The 13,113-nt window shown below is 27.2% G+C and overlaps 1 protein-coding gene across 2 annotated transcripts in view; it reads right to left on the reverse strand.

The window, feature by feature from the left end:
* The window catches only part of LOC107437025 (alpha-1A adrenergic receptor-like), a 61,097-nt gene that overhangs the window by 34,059 nt on the left and 13,925 nt on the right, over positions 1 to 13,113 (reverse strand). Inside the window, exon 2 of one of the 2 annotated variants that reach the window (XM_021148720.4) lies at positions 10,702 to 10,797. The gene's annotated coding sequence lies outside the window, so the exon portion shown is untranslated. Of the gene's footprint in view, positions 1 to 8,999; positions 9,278 to 10,701; positions 10,798 to 13,113 lie in introns of those variants that run through there. The other variant, XM_016048889.4, reaches the window with a different exon arrangement.

Below are 13,113 nucleotides of genomic sequence, written 5' to 3' on the forward strand. Positions count from 1 at the left end.
TAGAGTCTCTGTGCTGCCATCTAGTGTGGCAGAAACTAGACGTCCAAATTAATATGGCCAACGGTATCTCACCCATTGTGGTGGTCCTGAAAGAGTGGATACCACTTCTGGAGAACGCACTAGGTCTGCTCATCGGGAAGACTGATGGTGCAGCTCATAGGAAATAAAAAAAATCTTTGTGAATAAACATGCATAAAAATGAAATTCTTCTTTTTTCTCTTAGTCTGTAGTTCAAAACATGTGAATTTTAGAATGCTCAGATTACAGGAATTTTATATTCATAATAAACTTGATGACATAATAGAAAATTTTCCTTAACTTGTCAGATACCTTAAGGAATATCTTTTGGTGATAACTGCAGTGGTTTTGGACGTGAACTAGAATATTATGACATTATAAAAACTAGGTTGTTAACTAAAAGGTTAGTAAATGTTATCTTAACAACAATGTGTTTTTAAAATGAGGATTTAAATACATGAAGAAAAAAACAGTATTTTCATTGAAAAATTAATGAATGTTACACCTTTACAACTACGTATTTCTAAAACAAGAAATTAAAAAAAATATTGTTTTCTCTTATATTTGAAAGCATTTCTTAACATTCTAAATTGCATCTTAAGTAAATGATTCCCCGCATTTTGGCTGAAAATTTGAAAAACCAAAACAAAGTATCCCCATCCATTTTTTCTTAATTCATTTAACAGCTTGAAAGCTTCTTGCACAACAACTCAGCCAAACAAATATTTTACAATGTTGAGCACATGAATAACTTTTGATCTAATGATCGACATTTCATATATGAATGAAATCTTATTGATTCGAGGGAAAGGCCTTAACTTTGTTTGCTAATTAGTGTAGATAATATTCGGTAGTTAACGTACCAAGCACAAAAACGTATTTTATATTACTGTCATGTCATTAATAGATCTTACACATTTCCTTGCTTTTTAATATAATTTAACATTTAAATTTACGTTTAGTTCTCTAATGTTTTTCTATTCGTTAAATAATGTTTTCGTATTGTATATCCATTCATTAAAATCTTTATCTCGGTAAACAATTTTTAATAAATTGATATCTTTCGCAACCACCTATTACATATATATATATAAATATTCAAACATAAATTGTAATTCTATAAATAGATTACAGCTGCATAATTAACGTTGCACTTTCATACGACATATTGGTTGTTTCTCTAGTCAAATAATTTAAATGTCAAATTATCTGTTTTCCGTGCGAAAGATTGGGTGTCTGATTGGACTGCACTTTCTCTGATCTTCTCTTTGTAGATAGGAATTTACTTTAATGTAATATCGCCCGTGGTCTTAGAGCTGAAGAAGTCCTCACTTGGTCAGGTGAATGGGGAGCGTGGTACAGAGGCCAGGTGATCTCTCCTATCTAACCACAGCCAATAGCGTCTTAGAAAAGCTCTAGTGTTAGTGTGACGTTAGCAGCCAAAAAAAAAGCATTTAACAGCTTTATGTTATTTTCTTGTGTGATTTTTAAAATTTGTTTCTCATCAGTTCTGATAATTCTTCAAAAATTATTTCCCTGTTTGTATCCTGGAAAAAGGGAAAAATTTTCTGACTAAAGGAGTAAGTGAGAGTGCTGTAACTAAGGACACTGCTTACAAAATTTGCTTCTCATCAGTTCTGATAATCCTTCAAAAATTATTTCCCAGTTTGTATCCTGGAAAAAGTGAAAAATTTGCTCACTAAAGGAGTAAGCGAAAGCGTTGTAAGTAAGGACATGGCTTGCATCTTAATTTTTAACTTCAACAATTATAATCTGATTTAATATTCAAAAACAAGTCTTAGGTACACCTTAGCTTGCATATTTGAAGTACTTTTTACAACAAAAATAAGTTTAAAATAAAAATAATTAATCCACCTAAAAAAAGAAAACCAAAAACTGGTAAAAAAAAGGCATTGTATTTTGGGACAATTTTACTTTAATCAATTTTGTGCGCCAACAAACATTTCATAATTTTAAAAGCACTAAATTAAGAAAATAAAAATTGCAGATGTATTGCAGAAAGAAAAAGAGTTCCCATTTTAAACGTACTACATTAAAATTGTCAATGCAAAATTGTAGAATGGAGCAAATGAAGGCCACACATTTAGGATACACATTTTTCCAGAGCATTTATTGAAACAAGAATATTAGAATGGGTATTTATACCAAGCTTTCTTTTTTAGAAATTACTCTTCAAATTTTATAATACAAATGCTATTATTTATAGGCGTTGGAGGAAAGAAAACATAGTTTGAAACTTTTCACAATCTTTTTAACAGATTAGAAATTTTATTAAAAGGAAGAAAGGAACTAAGAAATAAGAAATTTTAACTAAGAAATTTATTTTTGCTATGCGACAAAAAACTTTTTTTTTTTTTTGAAAAAAAAAGGCTCTTATTGAAACAAAATACACGGATCAAAATTGTTTGTTATGGAATTAGTCTACTACTTCCAAAAAATCCATAATATCTCAAATAAAAGTACAAAAATTTGAACTCAAAAATACTTTTGAAATGCAACCTTTTCTGGCAACAAATTAAAATACATTCCTTTGTAGCAAAAGACATCAATCAGAGTTAATTTAACGATGTGGTGATTGTACCTTGAGACTTGTTCTAAAGTACGACATATATACATATATATATATATACAATATATATATATATATATATGAATATATATATATATATATATATATATATATATATATATATATATATATATATATATATATATATATATATATATATATATATATATATATATATATATATATATATATATATATATATATATATATATATATATATATATATATATATATATATATATATATATATATATATATATATACAATGTCTTACTTTAGAACATGTCACAAGGTACAATCAACACATCGTTAAACTAAAATCAAAATAATCGATGATCTAAATGAACAATCATTATTTTTTTTGATTAAAATATCTAATTATTTTTTCTTTTATAACCAAATAGAATTCAACTGAATGGTTTTGTTAATTTATATCTAGGAAATAAAATTTATAATGAAAAAAAAATTACTTTTAAGTGACGAAATTTTCTTTCTCTCTTCAAGGCAATAATTCAATGCTTTGGATGTTAACTTTTGTTCTCACGCAATTCATTGATTAAGGTCATAATTAAGAATAAAAATAATTCCATGGCATTGTCACTTATCCGAAATGCAACTCTCTCCTCAACAATCAAATATTTTACATTTATAATATTGTACCTTATAAAATACTCCATTTTCCTTATTAAATGTGAAGTCGTCATAAATACTGTATAAGTTTATTATAAATGAATAATAAATTTATTTAGACGAAAGGTAGAATGTTGTCCAGAATTCATTGTAATGATTTCCTTTTTACTAAAACTCAGTAAAACAATCATGCATTTTGATATTAATATCGCCACAAAATCAATAAACTCAAGTTAGAAAGTTTTGTTGAAATAGAATGAATTGTTCAAAATAAAAACCTATATGTAACCTTACAAGTGTCAAACTAATTGAGAAAGTCGTCTGCTAAACTTTTTCTCGTCTGCTAACTTATTGAAACAGTTCTGACTTTGTTTATGATTTTAGATACCTTGTTTCACTTTTATGAAACATTATTAACATTATTTATAATTTTAAAATACTTTTTTAACGTTATTAAAAAGCATTAACTTTCTATTTTTACAATTTTAATAAAACGTGAGTGAAGTTTCTGAACGAAATAAATTTAACTTCAAAATTATTTGTTTATACTCTCATATTTTTTTAGATTAAAATGCTTTGTTTTAAATCTTTTTTATTCAATTTTTTTAAATTTTGTTTGCGATCTGTGTCTCAAAAAACTTATACATAAGAAAATATGGAATAATGCAAAAGGTAAGACACAAGAACTAACATATTTTAAATATATAGTAAAAGATATGATTTAAACATGCCAAAAGTAAAATTTGTTTATCTGTTATCAATCTATAAAATAATAATAGAGGCTAAAAAGAATTACCGATTCATGCAATTAATATTATTGTTCATTTGATAACTATATTAATATTTAATAATTTTAATTTATATAAACTGACATATCATCATAATTATTTTGACAAAAACCATTCATACCAATATAATGAGGGGTAAATTTCGTTTTTCGGAAGTGACTAAAAAAGAAAGTACCAAGCTAAAAACAAGCAAACACCGTTTTCATTTAAAATTGTGTGTTTTTTTTTCTCGACATACTTTGGATCTACATAAAAGAAATGAATAACTTTTTAAATGTAAATGAAAATTTAAAGAGTTTGCAGATACGAGGAGGCAAATATTTTTTGTTAAGCTACTACTATTTATACTGTAGTGTTACACAAAATTATGCGTTATTTTGCGTTTTAAGTCAAATGGGCAATTCCATGAAAAAGGGGAAAAGCATTAGAAAATTTAAATAAGAATAATGTCATTATTTTGGATGTTTTCTGAATTAGAAAGGTTTGAAGTTTGTTAAATTATAATATATTTTTTTGAGAATTTAGTTTTATACTGTTGGTAGCCCATTCAACATTGGCATGTGCTTGTTCTGATTTGGGTGAAGAACATAGTCAGATTTTGAAAATCAGTAATTTAACATTATTTTCATTTCAAAATGTTCCAAAAAAATAAATATTGTTTATTGCACTTAATAGAAATATTGTGCAGTATTAAAATAAGTTTTGTTGTTAAATTCACTTAGTTATATAAATTTAAATTGAACATTAATGCATGTAACGCAAGTCACCAAAAACTAGGAAAAGTTTTAATGTGTAAAAAAGAACAAGTGATACAATAGTAAAAATAATATTTTTTCCTTCTTCGAGGCTAACACTAAATAAGCAGCAATAGTTTTCTTTTCAAATATTATTTATTTTTTGTTTTGTGCACTATTCAATGGGTGTAACGTAAGTTACCGACATGCATGCAATGCAAATTACCAATTTGAAATGAGTCTATTTCTCTTGAATATTGGCATATAAACTAGATAAAATGTATCCAGTTACAATACCAAAGCTTAAATAAATTATCACTGCCATAAGATATTAATTTTAATGAAAATCTTTGCATCAAGTTATTTAATTGGATGTTGGCATTCATATGTTTTCAAAATTGGACGAAATCTTTCGTCAAGTACCAGGAGTTTAGGATGTAGTTATAATTAGAGATGCTAATGGTAGCAAAAAGAAAGCACAAGCATGGCATCTTCTTCATTCCGTTCGAGAAATGCACCAAATGTTTATGGAAGGAAGAAAATCTAGAATGCAAAATTGGAAAAACTTAATTTTTTGAGCTCCGTCCAAAGCATGTCCTACTTAGTAGCTAATTTCCAAGAAATGTTTGTTTTTGTAAGAATCATGAAAAGTTCGGATTGACTTAGGAAGCCTTCAGCAAAATCCATAATGTTCCATCTTTCGAAATTCTTTGGAAATTTATTTTATGTTTAGAAAAAACAGATGAGTCTCTAGAGCATGAGCGGAGTGTCTAGTCTATTCTCAAAAGCTCCACAGATTAAAAACATTAAGCAGATCCACCGATTATAAGAAGGTATACCAGAAGGGTTTTTTCAGTGAAAGATATTGAAAAAGAAAATGATGAACCCAGGATAAAAGCTGGAGGTTGGTATATGGTTAGATACGAGGACATGTTATATACTGGTGTGGTAATGTCTGTTGAAGAGCAAGAATTTAAAGTAAATGTAATGGCTGCTGTGGGAATTTATTGTAAATGGCCAAAAAAAAGAGATGAAATATTCTACCAGAAGGAAAACATGGTGAAAAGAATTGAGCCCCTATACTAGTTAATAACAGAGGACTTAATAAGTTTGCAGTTATGTGTGTGAATCAAGTGGGTAAATCAAAAGTTTCTGAGTTTTCTTCATGTAAATTTTTTCTCCCTTGCACTATACTGTTTAAATATCTTAATTTGCATTTGATCATTATTGAAATAAAAGTTTGAAACAAAGTGAATTTCGTAACGTAAATTACTGTAACGTAAGTTACCCATTTAAAAAATTATATTTAGTTTATTTTTTGAAATGAAATCTTAAATCTAGGTATAAAAAATATTTAGACATGTCAGAAAAATGATACATGTAATCTTAATCATGCAGCATTTGACCAGAATTTCGCCTTCAAGCATATTGCAAATTTATGCCATTCCTATTCAGGTAACCACACTAATTTTAGATTTTTACGCTGTTTAAATTGAAAAATATGAATTATTTTAATTAGATTCCTTTTGGTTTTGATTGTAATTTTAAGAAATCACTTCATTTTAATACGTGTATTAGTATTATTTGTTTGCTTCTAAGTTCTCAGAGCAATAAAGTTTATGTGAATGTAACGTAAGTTACCGTGGAATAGCTCAAATACGTAAAGTAGAAGGTTTTCACTTTTATCCAAAGTTTCCGAGACCCCCTTAAAATCAACATGGAGTTATAAGCTGTCAAACATTCGAAATAAGTACTGAGTCTGTTAAGACGGGTAAAGCCCGGAAGAAATATATGCCATTGTTTATTTTCTTTCTTAGTATTTAATGTAATATGAGGACATGAATGTTGTTTCAAAAATGCATAGGATTGATTAACTAAGTCTGCCAAAATGGGTAGCAGACGGAAGAAAGAAATGCCAATGTTTATTTTCTTTCTTAGTATTTAATGTAGTATGAGCACATGAATGTTGTTTTAAAAAGACATAGGAATGATTAATTAAGTCTGTCAAGATGGGTAAAAGACGCAAGAAAGTAAGGCCATTATTTATTTTCTTTCTTACTAATTAGTGTAATATTTACCCCTTAATATTGAGTCTTAAAAATGAAAATCGTGAATTTTTTAGATATAGATTTTCCTTTAATTTCTACTGAGCGACAACATAGTTGGCTTTTAGTTGTTACTGTAATTTTTTTATTTCAATTCAAACAGAGTTACTTTTTTTTTGTTGCTATATTAAATATTTAATTTCTGTGTTTTCTACTAAAATTTCAGTAAATACAATTGAAAGTTAACTTCTTTTATAAATCTCTCATATTCTTAGATTTTAATAGATTTTTGGTGAGTCGCTTACCTAACATTTTAAGGATATTAAAATTTTATACTTAATTCCGGAGGGCTGATCATTTTTAAAATTGAAGCTTTTTGGCACGTTATTCAGAATATTAAATAATTAAACATTATTCTGAACCACTTAAATAAAGTTATTTAACTAATTTTATATCTTCATAGCCATATTACAGTAAAGTTTACATCTTCACTAAAAAAGTAGCTGATATAATTTTTTAAGCGATTAGGTAAACTATTCTTGCTTTAAATTATAATCACTTGCATGTGTTAATTCTGAATGCAAAATATCAATTTGTTGTGTAGTTTTTTTCTGAAACTTTGCACGAAAGCATAAAAATACAGCTTTAAAAAAATCGAATACAGTTAAAATTTCAGAACAGTTATTCACATATTTGAATTTAAAATTCACATTTTTTAAAGCTCCGTTTATTGAAGGTGTGAAAAATTAAAAGAATTAATTTATATTTTGCAAGCTGTTTGTTATATTTTTGTGTTTTATTTTAAACATCTTCAGCGCCCTTTAATATGTCTTTAAAACTGTGTCTTTTCCAGTTCATTTCAAATATTCTGATATTAATAGGTAAATTTTCTTTTCCACAAAGCAATTATACAAACCGAGAATTAAATAAATTTTGTTATCACAAATACATGTTGAATAAAAATTTAAAATTTTTCTGAAGCATTATTGAGAATGAAGAACTGTTTCTACACACATTAATCATTTGACTATATTTAAATATTATTATTAATTTGATGTGTTTCAATTAAGTGCTATTAAAGTTTAAAGTATCATTTTACGGTACACAAATATTTTATTTTTATACAGTATATTTTCTATTATAGCGTTTATTGCCATGACAAGTTTAATAAATATATGTGTTAGTATATAAACATTATTAACGGAATATATTCCAGCGAAATTTTGCAGTCTTTTCTTTGAAATTTATTCAGAATGAAAAGTTTAAAAAAATAGTTTTGTGAGAGAATTTTTTTCTCGAATTGCTAGAAATATAGCGATAGCTATTATTATTTGGGAAAAAGCAGATGAGATTAATAAGCATTTCAATTTTCCGAATTAGCATTTTCTGAACATATTAAATAATTGATGTTATTTTTAACATTTAAAAAAATATCTATACGAATAAGAAAGTAATTTTTGCATGAAAAGGAAAGAATTTAGTAAAATCAGAGTTCTGTAGCCAAAATAATAAGAAATCTGGGTACGCTCTTTTATAAAGATGCATTTATTTTATTATTTAATAAAAACATTTTCACAAAAAGTTTGTGTTTTAAAACAAAGTATGTAGTTTCCTTTTAATGCTTCATATTAAATTAAAAATATTTTTAAATTGGAAAATATAAATGAATGAAATAATTTGAAATCTTACTTTATTTTCAGTGTATATAAAATAAAAATGTATGCATATAAGATAAAAATATATGCATATAAAGTAATCGTTCTTTTTAAAAGTTTCAAAGGACTAAAATTAATAAATTAATAATGCATTTTATAAATAACAACAACTTTATAAAATTCACTCCATGATCCTTTTTAGAAACATAAACAACTTCTAAAAAATTCATCGAATTAAATGAAAATTATTAAAAAATATAATATTTTCGTATTAAAATTTTTTTTTCAAGTATCATATACGATCATTTTAAAAACTAAATTTACTGACAAAAATTAAAGTAATGCTGTGCTAACGGAGTGCTACGCTTTTTAATTAATCAGCTTTCGTTTTCTAAAACAAAAACAAGAAAATGCAAATTTCAAATTTAAAAAAATAAATATATATATATATATACGGTGCACACAAATAAATGAAATATGTGGGAGGGAAAAAAATCACCTTTTAAAGTTTTTGCAAATTATTTAAAAGCAAAACTTACTTTTGAAAGAGCCATTGGCTTAGATACTCTTTAACTGAGATGATGCATATAATAATTTATGCATACAATCCTTAAAACTGGAGAGATAATGTAAAGATAATATAGTAGTAAATGCACTTTATAAAAAGCTATATATTTGTTTGGCGCGTAACTACTCATGTTGCTACTTTCTAACCCACGGTTAATGGTTTCGCCGATCGACGCCACTGCGCCACGAAAATACCTTTCCAACACCCCTCCTCACCGGATGCAAGTCGGAAGATCCCTAAAATGGGTCTAGGTAGCCCATCGACCTCTACGGAAAATCGAAATGTAATCTCGCGTCCAGCTTACATTTAATACATTCTTTTTAAACAAATAACTCACTCAAATACAAAAATCTCTTTAATAATGCATTTATTGATTCCCTTATTTAAGGTGCATTTCAAATACTTTTTAAACATATTTCTCGTTAGATTGTGGGCGTATCATTCTTGAAAAAACAATCACTTTAATATGTTTCTATTTTTTTAGAATTTCTCCCGTGTATCCAATATTCTACATTCAATTTCTGGCATCGCTCATTTTGTGTTTTTCAAATCACATTTTCTAATTTTTAAAATTAAAAAAAAAATATTTCATTTTATATATGGCATTTCATTGGAAACATTGTATTATTTTTCTAGAAAACCTTTTTATAAGGAGATCCTCGTTGTTTAATTCTATCATTTATCGTATTTTTAAATTTTTAAAAAAAATTTTGAGAAACAATTAACAATGATGATTAATGTGTTTTAATGAGTAATAATTGCTATTAAAAAATGCAATATTTATCGTTGATACGATGGATCAGGGAGTTTTGCAGTGGGATCATCCCTCCCTCCCTCAAATTGCTCTTTGCGATGCCGGTTGCTTATAACTGTCTTTACTCTGTCTAAATTTTTCTCTATTGTATAAATAGAAACCTTATAAAATAGCTCCCCCAATTTAATCGAATTTTATTTCTCACACTTTTTTTTCTTCTCTTAAGGAAATAAAAAAGGGAAGCAAGTAAGCTTTTATCTTTTCAAGGAAAAAAGTCCAAAAATAACGTCTTTCTTTTTGCTCTATCAGAATAAAAATTTGAATGAAACCAATGAGAGGAAAATTATCTTATGTCAACCAAAGTTTAAAAATTTGATATTTTCAAAAATTAATTTACCCTTTACATTATTCTTGTCCTGCGTTGCTTCTGACTTGCTTGGTATTTACAGTTCAAAATTGTCTATTGTTTATGAGAATAGAGATTTTAATTAAGATAGCATGCTTTTTTTCATAATAATGCTAAAATGATGCAAAGGAAAAAAAATAATAATCTGCATAATAGTTAAAAATATGCAATTTAAAAATTGCCATTAACTGAAGACAATATTTAACGAAATATTACGGTACCTTTCCCTTGAAGTATTTCTTTTATTGTATTAAAAGATCTGTTTCTTCTAATAGCATATCGATGATATTTTTTTAAAAATCATATTTGGATTGGCTAGACGGAATTGAATGTACAAGTTAAAAGCTCACATGAACTGCAAACATTAGTCAAAGAAATATTGTAGAGGCTCTTTTTATGAATTTCCTTTTTGATTTACATTTCTCGTGTAAGCCGACCAGTTGTGTATACATATGTTTTTTAACCATACATTATTGGATACATTAAATATCTATGAATAATTCAAAAACTCACATGAATTGTGAACATTGTCAAAGAAATATTAAGATCCCCTTTCTTAGAAGCTTTTCTTCTTACAGAGTAAGATTCATTTTCTGCATCAGCGCAACACTAAAGAAAAAATCGATATTTATATTGTTATTGGATTAAATATAAATAATTAAGACACACTTCATTGAATTAAAGTGAAAATTTTAGAAGATTATTTTCTTGAGGTAAAAAAAAAATTTAATGTATGTATCAAACTATTCATACACAAATATATATATATATTGGAAAATGGAATGATGTGATCTTAAGTGTCATTGGAAATTGATCAGTTCCACGTTACTACGATTTATATATGTATAATGATATTTACATATATTGTCTAGAAAGATATAAACACTCTCCTAGGTCAAACCCTTTCTGTCTCAATCTAGCAGACAGAATGTAAGCTCTAATTCTTAGGCCCTTACCTAAATAAAATCCTATTTTAATATTCATGTTCTTGTATCTATTTTCTGCAATCAAAGGCAATACTATAAAACTACAATCTTTGTGCTTTCAAATCTTAACATTTTAAATATTAATAGATCTTAGTAACGTTGGACTGATCAATTTCCCATGACACTAAGGATCTCATAACACATTATCACAAATTCTAAGATAATTAAATCAATAATATTACACTATGTGGTAAAGGCGAGTTGGATATAATCTCGATTTATGGATTAGATTTAATATTCAATTCTTTGCTCTCTCTCCAGGGCCCAAGTAAAGCATTCGCCACCTCGCTAAATGCGATAAAATCGTAAATTTTGCTCATAAAATTATGTTTTGGTAAAAGTATTGGAGAATTATTTTTCCACTGGAAAGAAAAATATATATTTTACCCAATCCTCAAAATTAAGTCAAAATAAATTTCTCTAAACAAATCAGTATTTTTTATTCGTATTCTGTAATGTTCGGTAGATGCACCGTATAACCAATTAGAATTGGGTTCAAATAATATAAGCCTGAACCAAACTACAGTAAAATAGTTTTCTATGGAAAAAAAATTTCATTATAAAAAATTATTAAGATTAGCATTTGGCAATGACATTCGAAAATTGGCGAATACTTTTGATATTTGGCTAATTTACTGGCAAGTAATTTGAAATCCTTAGCGCAGGCCCTAATATATATATATATATATATATATATATATATATATATATATATATATATATATATATATATATATATATATATATATATATATATATATATATATATATATATATATATATATATATATATATATATATATATATATATATATATGTATATATATCTGTGTGTGTGTGTGTGTATGTATGTGTAGCATGCAGCAAACATAAAAAGCTTCTATTAATCTTTTTATGTTAGTTTCTTCGCTATAAAACAACTCCTAATTTATTATTCAAATCGAAATGCTTTCTCACACTTTTAAAAGCCACATCTTGTTCTTAAATCTATTTTTGGCCCAAGTATGCATAAATTTAAATAAAGACATTTTTCCCTTTAATCTCCGTGAGAATCACTCGACTTAGTTCATAAATCAATAGTAATTTCTAAGATTTCCCTCTTTTCCCTAAATAGAAACATTTTTAAATTTTTTGCAAGATTTTCCCTACCAGGAAGACTGATTGCTCATGAAATACACTGCACTTTTCCCTCGCCACTCAACAAAGAATGACGTAATACAATTCTATTCCTTTCATTAAAATCCTGGGTCTGTTTTTCTGCTCGGTCTGACTGCATCATTTTACAAGCCGAGCAGGATGTTTAGAACTGATGAAACGGACGCAGGATAATAATAAATGCTAAAATGCTTCTTCTAAATATAATTCAAAAATTAAAATAAAAATACAATTGACTGAATGATGAAATTGATGCTGAATTGACATTGATGTCTGAATGTTGAACTGACATTGCTCGTGAAACAGATATTATTCTTTTTAATCCTGACTAAAAGAATCTGATGCTAAAAGAAATTAAAAGAAGAGATTCTTGGGACTTTCTCTGTCATGGGTCCAGAAGTTGCCTCTACCGTTGCTGCTATGGGAATTACCGCTGGAGATTGGATTTTGTTGTTCAGTTTCACCCACCCTGTCCGAATCAAGAGTCATGGAAAGCCTTCTGCGGATTTACAGCCGGTGTCATGCTGGCGGTCGGTCTCATTGAGGGTTGATAAAAGTTCAGTCTGCGATCTCAAGTGAATATTATTCGCATGTGCACGTGTGCTGTGATATTGAATTACTATTCGAGGGTGTAAGTGTTTCATCAAAAATTGGAATGATTTATTAACCATAAAAAAAGGTGTTTTCCAGTGTTAGTGTTCATCCACAGTAATAATTTCTTTAATGGTATTTATATAATGAATGTTTAAAAATTTGAAGAAATACGACATTTTTGAGTATTGGC

Source organism: Parasteatoda tepidariorum, chromosome 11 (assembly GCF_982258835.1).
Source record: "Parasteatoda tepidariorum strain Cologne lab strain chromosome 11, Ptep-v5.0, whole genome shotgun sequence".
Classification (NCBI taxonomy): Eukaryota; Metazoa; Arthropoda; class Arachnida; order Araneae; family Theridiidae; genus Parasteatoda; species Parasteatoda tepidariorum.